We start from the raw sequence: 12,053 nt of genomic DNA on the forward strand, positions 1-12,053 counted from the left end.
AACATAATCAGTACTTTACTTTATCATTTTCATATGAGGATTTGAGTTATCTTTGTATAAAATGTTTATTACTTTTGTAATTTATTTGTAATTTTTGAGTGAAACTAGAATATTTTATGAATTTTTAATATTGTGATGTTGGTTCTACAATGTCCTTGTGATTAGTAACTTTAAACTGAATGATACCAATTTTATCGATTTCCTTTACTACATTTGATCTGTCATATACATGATTATGTATTGCTTAATTTATGTGTTTGTTGGATGGTTGGGCAATTAATATCATCGGTACCAACTACCCGACAACTATCCGGTACCTATCCGAGTAGTATCCATTATCTGTTTTTTACTCGCCCGGATTATTACCCGGTCCCGTCCTCTATCCACCCCGAATCTTAACTACTCGTATCCGGTCCCGTATCCGAGAGAAATACATAAGGTAGGATACGGGATGGCCCTATATCCGGCTGTATCCGTCCCGTTTTCATCCCTACTATTTTGGTATACTCAAAATACACCTTTGCTACAAAAATTGACAATCTCACGAGGATGAAATATTAGTAATTTTCTATTTACTTATGGATCCTATCTTTTATGGAATCAACTCCTTTTTTGAATAAAAATTTTGGGAGCTCAGCATATCTGGAAGCACGGGAGAATGTTCTTTTGTTCTTAGGATCCGGATCCATCATTCATAATGGAACCTCTTGTTGGATATTCACCAGATAAACAAATTAAACATGACAATATAAGCACTTAGCCACTTAGGCCCTGTTTGGGAACACAGTTTTTCCAAACTGCAGTTTTTCAAATACTAAAGTATACTTTAGTCATGACATTACTACAATTTACAATGCTTTAGTTTTCAAATACAACAATATCCAATACATCAAGTTGTTTGGGAAAAAATTTGGTTGAGACCAATCAGCCAGAGCGGGACCCAGCTGGCGCTCTCTTTACATAGAAAAACTTTGGCTGAGACCAAAGTTTCCAAAACTGCAAAACAAGTGCAGTATTTACAATACTATGGTTTAGTATACAGAGATTTCAGATGAGTTTCCAAACACCTCAAAGTATATAATACCACAGTATTGCTCAATACTACAGTATTGCTTCAATACTGCAGAAAAACTTTGTTCCCAAACACCCCCTTACTGTTTTTTCTTGGATCCAAGCGTTGGTTTTTGAAGTCATATGCTCTTACTAGGTAAGTGCCTGTGTGTTGCAACGGAAACATATAATACCACAAAAAATTATGTATAAATGTGTGTTATATTGATACAAGAAAAGATAGTGAAGATAAGCTAGCAGAAATTTGTATCCAATGTTATTGAGAAGTGTCTTACTTTTGGTTCTCATGAGCAACGACAGATTCTGATCAATGAAATGCTTGGTAGTTGGCACAACTGATGTGAACAAACTGTTACATATTTGTTTTCAACAATGATTCTCAGCTCACCTTTTTATTTTAAAATCAGTAGTTGGCACAACCACTCTATAGCACAGCTCAAAGCACAGAAGCAGACGCCTAAGAAACACAACACCCACCGGTACCAGCGCAATGTGTTGCCTACTGGTGACACAATGACGCGCAAGACATTATGGTGTCGGCTACCACCTCCTTGGACATCTTCAGGAATGGGTCCATGTTGTGGTGGTACCAGCCATTTTGCCTCACTCCTATGGATGTTGCTCTCCAGGGCAGGTGAGTTCATCTTTAACTCACAGCTTGCTGCTCATCGTCGGACCAGTAGCCATCACATCGTGCATGGCTAGGCCCTCATACTCCTCATCTGACTTGGTCGAGTGTTCGTCCGTAGAGCCGACATCTATCTGCAAGTACCCTGTGACGCGGAAGAACATTAGCTTTGCAGTGTTAGGAGGTGCTGAAAAGATAAGGAAAACAAAAAACCAAATTGTTGAACACTGACATAAATCGCCCATACCTCGTGCATGTGCAGCATGTCTCTTTCTTCATTGGAGGTCTTCTCCTGGACTGAGTTTTTACACGCAACACATGAGTATATAAACAAAGAATTAGTAGTCTCACGGCATAAATATTTTCAGACGGTCTGATTACATAAATTTTTGTATTCAGAGAAAAACTTGACATTCGATGCATGGGCTAGAGCCCCATATGCATAACAGTGAGAATTGGCGTGGAAAAAGCATACAACCTTAATCCGTAGAACTTGACCTTAATAAAGATTACATATAATCTAAAAGCCATTACATACAAGTATTAATTCAAAATTAGATTCATCATCGCTGAACTGGAGATAAGGATTAGGTTCCCAATTAATAACAATGTGGCATGTGCATACTTAAAAGTATTCTCTAAGAAGAACTGAAAAAATAGAGACAATGGGTATTCCAGTTGAATTTGCACATGAAAAACAACATCGTATGTCACTTTTACTTGAATCATTCAGGCCTTCAAGAGGATAGTGCTAAAACTATCAAAAATCAGAAGCACACTCATGTAGTTCCTCCACATAAATTCGAACCAGTCACAATGTACAAGCTCTACTCCCCTGTAGTGTTGAAAAGAACCAAACTGGTACTAAAACACCCCAATGAAGTTTTTAAATAGGCAAAAAACAACAAACATGTGTGCCATTCTATTGTCCCAAAATTTTAACCAAATCATACATAGAGCAGAGTATCTTCAGTTATCAGTTGGTCTGTACTAACATGGGTGCCTATATTTAGGGGGCAACTCAAACAAACCACCTCAAATCAAAGCCCTGGTCCAACTAAATTTCAAGCGTTCAAAACAATTTTTTGCATCACGGGATCAGAAACACAAATTTGGTTATTTAAGTCATTCTTGGAATCAGTGGAGAGTCGTCCACCTAAAACAATATTTACTAATCAGTCTAGATTTATCTCCAAGGAAATTGAAGATGTTCTTCCTGGGACACATCATTGTCTTTGTCAACGACTCATTAAAACTAACCTCACCAGCACAGACGAATAAAAACATATATAAGCATTCACCAAGCAACAACAAAGTAACCTTGTCACACCCGGGCTTTAAGGAACAAAGCCGGGTGCATCTCATACATGCGCCAAAGAAGACAACATATATAATAACATAGTGTATAGAGATAAATGTCACAATATAATCAGAGTACTTTATTACATAGCGGAAGTCTTACAAAATAAGAGATAAATATCGCAGGATCTAAAATCTATCCTTGGCGCCAAAAAGCTGACTGGGAGACGCCACCTAGATCAAGTCGAAAGCCTCGATGTGTGGCTCCACTTGAACCACCTGTTCTTCTCCTGTGGGGGGTGTGAGACAGCAAGAGTGAGCTCACATACGATCATAGCTCAACAAGTCATGGGGAATAATGTGCATGAACTCACCAAAGGTGGGAGTTCATGTGAAGTGTAAGGCTGATCAACAAAATAGGGGCTGAGGCTGAGCATTGCTTTTATAAGTTGGTCAAAATTTTATTAGCAATTACTAAGTGTAAGTAAATACCAAACCTTAGTAATAAATAAAAGTAATAAAATAATCCCCAAATGCGATGCAAATGTCAAATTGAGTTTTAATTCCATAGATTAATCATGTGAGGGTCCGAGCTGCTCATGACCGTGAGCACGACTAGTATACCAGTTGTACACTCTATAGAGGTTGCACATCTTTACCCACAAGTCATGTTACCCATCTGCCAAGAGATGGCCAATCCCATACACCTCTACCGAGGAGGCGAGGCAGGGTAACACTATGAGGCCTTTACAAAGTTCCAGTAGCTTCAGAAATCCCGCTACAGTTTATAGGAAGCTCCAGTGTAGGAATCCCTCGCCTGACCGCCATCGCAGTAAAATCAACCCAAGGACCTCCCTACACTGACCACTCCCCTACTGCCCTTGCCCCTTTCGGGTAAGAAAGACCTCCACTAGCTTTCCTAGTTAATCAGCCAAGGGCGTCCCATTATACCCTTGTGGTAGCACTGTTTTCCCGGGTGGTCGCTCCATGTTCCCATTAACATAATGATCTTAACATGAGCAGTAATAATAAAAAGATAATAAAAGTGTAATTATGAATAGTGTATCTCCATACCTAAATCCACATAAAGCAATAGCAGGTACTACCCAAAAATATTTCAGTGGTAAACAAGGTATAAAGATAACCAAAACTGGGGTAACCTATTGGATCCCATCAAAATTAACCTATGCAGATCATTATAATTAACAAGAACATGGCTGGGAAAAAGTAAGTGATCAAGGGCACAACTTGCCTTCAATGAGCTCCTGCTCATCTACTTCTACTTGCTGAACCTCAGAATCCACAGTAGCTTGCTCGTCTACTCGCGTCAACACGATACATACATAGTATAGCATAATTTAACATCACACCAAACAGATAAATAAAATATACAATAAAAATCTACACATTAAAATGGGATCATTGGAACTGGAATCATTAGATTTGGAGTTATAGATTTCAAGTTATGAATTTCCTAAGATTTAATGTGCTTGAAATAGGATTAAATGATAAATTAATTTTCTTATTGTTTTCATGTCAAAACAGAGATACTAAATGATAGATAATAATATTACAAAATTTTAGAAACTAGAATGGTTCAATTTGGAGCAAAAATGAATTTTCTAAGCATTAAACAAGTTATTGCACTTAATTTGGTATTAAAATTCATTTTCTAAATTGATTTCCCTGTTTTCTCTATTTTCCTGGTTTGCGCGTCAATTAATAAAAAGATCAGGGGCTCACTCACAAATTTGCCCAGACTCAGTGCACAGCTACCACGGACGGCGGGTTAATACTTGATTCTTGAGGGGCTCATATGCAAAAGAGTTGGCCGAAGGGGTACGGGCCAATATGTGCCGTCCGATCTGTGTGCAGCGGATGAGATTAGACCGCGCTGGGTTATGAACCGGTATGTAATTATAACCACACGATCGTGATCCGATGGCGCATGATCAATAGATCGAAAGGGTACGCTCAAACTAATCTCTACCGTCCGTTAAGATCAGACGGCCGAACGGCCTGCCCCGTTCTCCGGTCACGGCACCCGGCGGCGCCCTGCTTCCCCCACCGCAGAGCTCGCCGGAGCATGGCGAAACTACACAGACAAGCCCTAGGTCCTAATCCACAGTGCGCGATACGTAATAAAGGACCTGGCGAACATAGGGAGGGAGTCCTCACCAGACATCGATGCCCGAGCGGCGCTGGCCACGACAGAGTGCGGTTCGGCGGCGCCGTGTGATCTCTGGCGAGAAATTCATCTTTGCCCCGCCCACGATTCCGCCCAAAACGGCAACAGATACGCTCCACGAGCTTCGTAGATCACCCATGGCCACTATGTGGGCTCCGAGCGGTAATCGTCGACCAGGTCGACGCGGGCGGCACCCAGTGGTGTCGGTGGCTAGGCCTACTTGGCTATGGGGGAAAAGAAAGGAAGGGAAGAGCTTGGCTCCCCCATTTATGGCCGCCCAAGGTCAGCGCGGAGGCAGATGCAACTAATCCCGAGAAGCGCGCCGGTAGTTGAGTCCGTCCGAGAAGAGCGGCGAAGGAAGAAGAGCGCCCCGACAACAGGGCCCACCAGTCATAGGAGCCAAGGAGCGTAGGCGGGTGGGTGTCCGACAGACCGGACCTACCTGTAGGCGTACGCGAAAGCCGGAGTTGCGGGTCAACGCCCACGGACGCGAGGATTGCGATGGCGTCCGCGGTGTTTGGCTTTGCGGTTGGGGATGAAGCTGACGAAGTCGGCCCATAGATCAGTGGCAAATAAAATGAATGCGAGCGCGGAAGACAGACAAGCGGGCCCCAGTTGACAGCGCCACGCGCAGTCGGTTTGGGCCGCGCAGAGGGGAAAGGGTAGGTGGGCCAAATTTGGGATCTGCGGCCTAGGTAGGTTCTTCCTCCCCTTTTCTTTTTATTTTCTATTTTCCTTTCTTGATTTCTTTTATTCGTAACTATTTTGAATTTGAATTTTGAATACGAATTTCACCATTGAGTCAAGTATACAAATTCAAGCTTCTAGTGGAGGAATAATATATTTTTATTTACTTATTTTATCCACAAAATTCTTATTTTCTTCTCTTTTCTAAATTTTACAATTCCTTTTGGATTTTAAATTCCACTATATTTCTTGTCACATTGTTATTTTATCTTGTCACAATGTGCACACAAAAGAAAATCCCAGCATGATGCATAATTTTGTTTTTGGGTATCTTTTGTTATTTATTTATTTGTCTTCATGTGATGTTCTCATGGAATGATAAATATGGGTAACACACGTATATACACAGAAATATCATTTCTCCTTTTAGGTTATCCTCCACAAATTACATGTTGGGTTACAAATCCTACCCCCCTTAAAAAGAATCTCGTCCTCGAGATTTAGGAAGGTTTAGAGAAAAGATGGAAAAATCTATGCGAAGCTCTTCTTCTCTTTTCCATGTTGCTTCATCTTCTCCATGGTGACTCCATTGCATTTTGCACATCTTTATAACTTTGTTCCTCGTGACACGAGTCAGTGTGTCAGGAATCTTGACAGGATACTCCATGTAAGTCAAATCACTCCAAACACTGAGCTCATCCATTGGTAATTGTTCCTCAGGAACACGGAGACACTTCTTTAGCTGAGACACATGAAACACATCATGTACATCTGATAGATGATCGGATAACTCTAGTTGATATGCAACTTCTCCCACTCGCTTTAAGATCAAGAAAGGTCCAATGAAGCGAGGGGACAACTTTCCTTTAACTTTAAATCTCCTCATACCCCAGAGTGGTGACATCTTGAGGTACACATGATCAACTTCCTCAAACTCCAGTGGTCTTCTTCTATTATCAGCGTAGCTCTCTTGCCTGGTCTGAGCTACCCTCAAGTTCTTCGTGATTATACATGCTTGTTCTTCTGCCTCTTGAATAAGTTCAGGTCCAAAAAACTGACTTTCTCCAGTCTGGTCCCAATGTAGGGGGGTCCTGCACTTCCTGCCATATAGAGCCTTGAACGGTGACATATTCGGACTGGCCTCGTAACTATTATTATATGAGAACTCAGCATAAGGTAGACTCTTGTCCCAACTACTACCGTGCTGAAGGGCACAAGTTCTCAACATGCCCTCCAATTCTTGATTAGTCCGTCTGAGGGTGATAAGTCGTACTGAAGTTCAACTTTGTGTTCATATTCTCATGAAAACTTTTCCAAAATCTAGGGGTAAATTGTGATCCTCTATCCGAGACGATCCTCTTCGGTACACCGTGTAGAGACACAATCCGAGCCATATATACTCTGCCAATTGAGATCCCTTATAAGTAGTCTTGACTGGAATGAAATGAGCCACTTGGGTCAGTCTTTCCACAATAACCCATATAGGATTGTATGCTTTCGAGGTGCGAGGCAATCCAGTAATGAATACCATACCAATCTCTTCCCACTTCCACTCGGGTATCTTTAGTGGATGCAGTAGTCCAGCTGGCCTCTGGTGTTCAGCTTTACTCTTTGACACACATCGCACATAGCCACATGTGCAGCTACATCTCTCTTCAATCCATACCACCAGTATTTCTGCTTCAAATCCTAATACATCTTGGTACTCCCAGGATGAATAGAATAACCTGAGTCATGAGCTTCCTTTAGTATAGTCTCTCGAAGGTTATCCATCTCAGGAACACATATCATGTCCTTGAACCATACAGTGCCTTGTTTATCCTCCGTGAATTCTGGACCTCTACCTTCCGTAATCAGATCCTTAATCTCTTGAATTTTAGCATCACCGACCTGACCTTTACGAATTTCTTGCTCCAAGGTAGGTTCCAATTCAATGGTAACTGAAAGTGTAACGCCCCGAATTTTGCAGTTGAATTTTTTCTTTTCTTTACTCGCCAAAATTCGGGCGTTACCTTTCCCTTTTCTTTTTCCCCTCGCTAAACCTTGACCTTTTTCAAAGTTTAGCGGGATTCGGTTTGGAATTCCCGTAGGTATAAAAAACCCTAAATACTTTATGTTGTTTGATGCACCATGCCGCCCTTGCATTTTTGGTTGTTTGAAAGTGCAATCGCATTCATCTAAAAGATCGGATTTCGAGAACAAGCGGAAAATCTTTTATCTTTCTTTCTCTCTCTTTCTCTCTCCCCTTTCTCTCTCTCCCGCGCCCTGGGCCGACCCCGGCCGGCCCAGCCGCCCCCCTGGCGCCCCCCTGTTGGGCCCAATTGGCCCATGCCGCCCCCCATCTCCCTTTTTCCCAAAACCCTCTCCCTCTCCCTCTCATTTTCCCTCTCTCTCCCTAAGCCGCCGCCCCTGCCTAGGCCGCCGCCCCTCCCCGTCGCCGATCGGCCGCCCCGCTCGGCCGCCCCGTCCCCGTCCCCGGTGAGGCCCCTCCCCCTCTCCTCCCTCCCCCTCTCCTCCCTCCCCTTCCCCTCGCCGCTCGGCCCCATGGCCGGTTCGGCCGCCCGCCCCACCCCGCCCGCTCGGCCCCTTGGCCGCGCCCCCGGCCCCCCCAGCGCGCCCCCGGCTCGGCCGCCTGGCCAGCCCGGCCGCCCCCCCCCCCCCGCGCGCCCCCATGGCCGGCTCGGCCGCTCGGCCGCCCCGCGCCCTGCCCCGCGCCCCTGCGCGCCCAGCGGCTCGGCCGCCCCGCCCCCCTGCTCGGCCGGCTCGGCCGCCCCCTGCGCCGCCCGCCCTCGCCAGCCCGGCCGCCCGCCGCCGGCTCAGCCGCCCCGGCTCGGCCGCCCCTGCGCGCCCCGCCTAGGGCCGGTTCAACCGCCCCTAGGGCCGGTTCAACCGCCCCCCCCTCTGTTTTTTTTATTTTTTTTTATATTTTATTTTATTTACTTTCTGTGATCATAATTACTGTATTTTAAGTAGGCTAATCACTGTTCATGCTATGGGAAAATAGGAAGTTTAATTTAAAATTCCGTTATGTTATTGATTCACGTAGTTAATTGTTTACCCTGTGCAATGTTGATCAACTAAAAGTGATTAGGTTTCCATTAGTATATATAAATATATATAACAGAATTATTTTGTTAAAAACCAATTGTGTCATTAGTGCATAAGATTTAACCCCCTGCGAGACCTTTCCCGTTTCTTTCTAACCATAACAAATGCGTTATCGAATGTCATACTTGGTGCATATTCACTTTATTTGTTATCTTGTATGGTGTACTGTTCTTTTGTATTAAATATGTGGATGGATGTATGTATGTTTGCGCTCGCATAGAGAACGATCCGGTCGAAGAGCCCGAGGAATTCGCAGGAGAAGCCCCTGAGCAGCAGTCGGTTGGTGGAGGCAAGTGTCCTTTGACCTATCTCTGTCCTATTCATTCTTTAATTCACCTCCCGCATTACACATTTATACCTAAGGATTGACTAGCTTTTGTTATCCATGTCCTTGTTTACCTATTTGGGTCGGATTATTACTACTTAGTCTGATGCTATTGCTCAACTCTAATCAATGAACATGATGTGATTATCTATGATACGCTGTTTTCCCGTTCTTCTTTATGATTATACTTGTGGTTTTCAAGGGGACTCGAGCGGTTTCTCGAGTGCCTCTCCGTAAGGACCTGTTCTATGGATGACCGCCCGGGAAAACAGTGCAACCATGAGGGTGGAATGGGGTGCCCTTAGCTGAATAATTAGAGGATCCGGGATGTAGTTCACTTAGCCGTCGTGCCGTCAATGGGGCTCGGTGTATGCGGCTCGCTCTGCCAAGTTTGGGTTCGCCCCTTGGGGAGGAGTGCGGTGCATTTAGGAAACCTAACGGGTGGCTACAGCCCCGGGGAATCTTTGTAAAGGCTACGTAGTGAAACCCTGCCTATTCACCTTGGTAGTGTTTAAGGGTTTGATCGGCCCGAGGCAAGAGGGAATCACGGCTTGTGGGTAAAGTGCACAACCTCTGCAGAGTGTTATGAAACTGATATATCAGCCGTGCTCACGGTTATGAGCGGCCAAGGGAGCTCCAGAGATTAGTGATACTTGATCAGAGATATTTTGGTACAGGTGGCAATGAGATTGATGGTTCTGGTTATGATTATGGTATTGGTAAGTGGTATTCTTTCCGTTTGGAAAGGATACATTGGGTTAATAACTTGGGTTAATGTTAAAACCTGGCTTTCTACTAGTAAGTAATAACCTGACCAACTAAAAGCAACTGCTTGACTGATCCCCACATAAAGCTAGTCCACTACAGCCAAACAGGATACTTGCTGAGTATGTTGATGTGTACTCACCCTTGCTCTACACACCAAACCCCCCCCCCAGGTTGTCAGCATTGCAACCACTGCTCAGGAGAAGATGAAGCTGTGGAAGGAGACTTCCAGGAGTTCCAAGACTACGACGAGTTCTAGGTGTGGGTTAGCGGCAACCCCCAGTCGGCTGCCTGTGAAGGCCGTGTTATCTACGTTTCATTTTCGCACTTTGATTTATTGTAAGACCTATATGGACGTCTCAGACGTATGATGTAATCGACTATTATTTCCCCTTTTAATACTATTTGAGCACTGTGTGATGATGTCCATGTTATGTAACTGCTGTGTACGTGAATAACTGATCCTGGCACGTACATGGTTCGCATTCGGTTTACCTTCTAAAAACCGGGTGTGACATAAGTGGTATCAAAGCCGTGCTGACTGTAGGACCGCTAACCTAGAGTAGAATGGTCGTTCTAAGGACTATAGACCTCTGTCTCTGCCTTGACTTTGATATCCCTTCAAAAGTTGGTCACACCGACCAAACCTATGTTCTACTATATATTATACCTTGCTGAAAATCATGTTTTATTCTAATCCTTCATTTACTTATGATTCATTATTTGCTGGTCATATTAATTCTGTTCTCACCCTTTTGCTTGCGATGTCTTTTGTAGATGGCTCGACTTAGACACACTGCACGAAAGTCAGTCATCCCCTTCTTACCCTCCCGCCTTGCTGAGCGTCCGCTTCGCCGTCCCGTGGCCGGACAGTCCAGCCACTTGGAGAGACTACACCACCGCCTGCGTGAGGAGCAGGAACGTCGACGACAGGAGCAGCAGAGCTCTTCCTTCTCGCTCCACCAGGAGATAGAGTCTGTGAGGAGCTGCTCTCCTGTGCTTCCCCTGGAGGCGCCCCCTGCACCACCACTGGGCGTCCCAGCTTCTGGAGTAGCTGCTGGAGGAGACCCAGACGACGGAGATGGCGACGACAGCTCGAGCCACGACACCGACTTCTCTGCTAACCTTGAGCCGGAAGGATGGGTTGCTCGACCCATCACTCGCGACGCTGCTCGCGGGTGTCACTTCCACGATGCGCTCGACACCCTGCTACGTCGGGCATTTGACCGGCATACTTGGTCCGTCGAGTATCGCTGTGTGGTCTACCAGCACAGTCGCGGGGTCTACCCGGACCGCTGGGAGGCAACTTGCTTGGTGCGCTGCCCGGAGAACAGTCTCCAGGGAGCGGAGGCTTGCTCAGAGCACTATTCTATCTCTGAGCGGGACTCAGCTGAGGCAGCCATGCAAGATGCTGCACGGCGTGCGCTTTCGCACTACTGCTCGGTTTTCGGTGGGGCAGCTGACGGCCTTGACCTGAAGTATTACCCCCGCCGTTCATCTGGCAGCACAGGAGGCGTGATTGTCTCACCTGTCGGTGAGGGCAATCCTAGGTTGAGCAGCACAGTCAACCTAGCCGCCGTGCTAAACACGGAGCTGGACCATGCATTAGACGAGCTGAGTAGGGCTCGTGCTGAGATCGCCCTGCTGCGGGCTGAGCGCGCGGAGCGTCGTCACCTGGATGGTGGTTCCCCCGCTCCCGTTGGGACTCAGCACCCGTACCGCTCACCTCAGCGTGGACACCAGTCTTATGGCAATCCCGACTGCAAGACCAAGATCAACCTAGAACCATAGATCGTTAGAGTTGGATCTTGTAATTAATACGAAATAAATATATACATGGAAGCTTCAGTCTTAGCGTTAGTCTCGGTCTTAGTTAGTTTTAGTTAGACAGGGTAGTTTGCTATATCCTGTGCATTTATGTTTGTCATGATGAACTATGTTTGGTTTGGATCTTTGTAATGATTGTCACCAGAGTGTGGGTA

At 45.2% G+C, this 12,053-nt stretch overlaps 1 long non-coding RNA gene across 1 annotated transcript in view; it reads right to left on the bottom strand.

Annotated features, from left to right (window-relative positions):
• Positions 1 to 1,647: 1,647 nt before the first annotated feature.
• The window catches only part of LOC103653186 (uncharacterized), a 33,049-nt gene continuing 22,643 nt past the window's right edge, over positions 1,648 to 12,053 (bottom strand). Inside the window, exons 2-3 of the long non-coding RNA XR_565298.3 lie at positions 1,947 to 1,996; positions 1,648 to 1,844 (exon numbers count right to left, since the gene is read on the bottom strand). This is a non-coding gene — a long non-coding RNA (uncharacterized lncRNA). The remainder of the gene's footprint in view (positions 1,845 to 1,946; positions 1,997 to 12,053) is intronic.

This window comes from Zea mays, chromosome 4 (genome assembly GCF_902167145.1).
Source record: "Zea mays cultivar B73 chromosome 4, Zm-B73-REFERENCE-NAM-5.0, whole genome shotgun sequence".
Lineage (NCBI taxonomy): Eukaryota > Viridiplantae > Streptophyta > Magnoliopsida > Poales > Poaceae > Zea > Zea mays.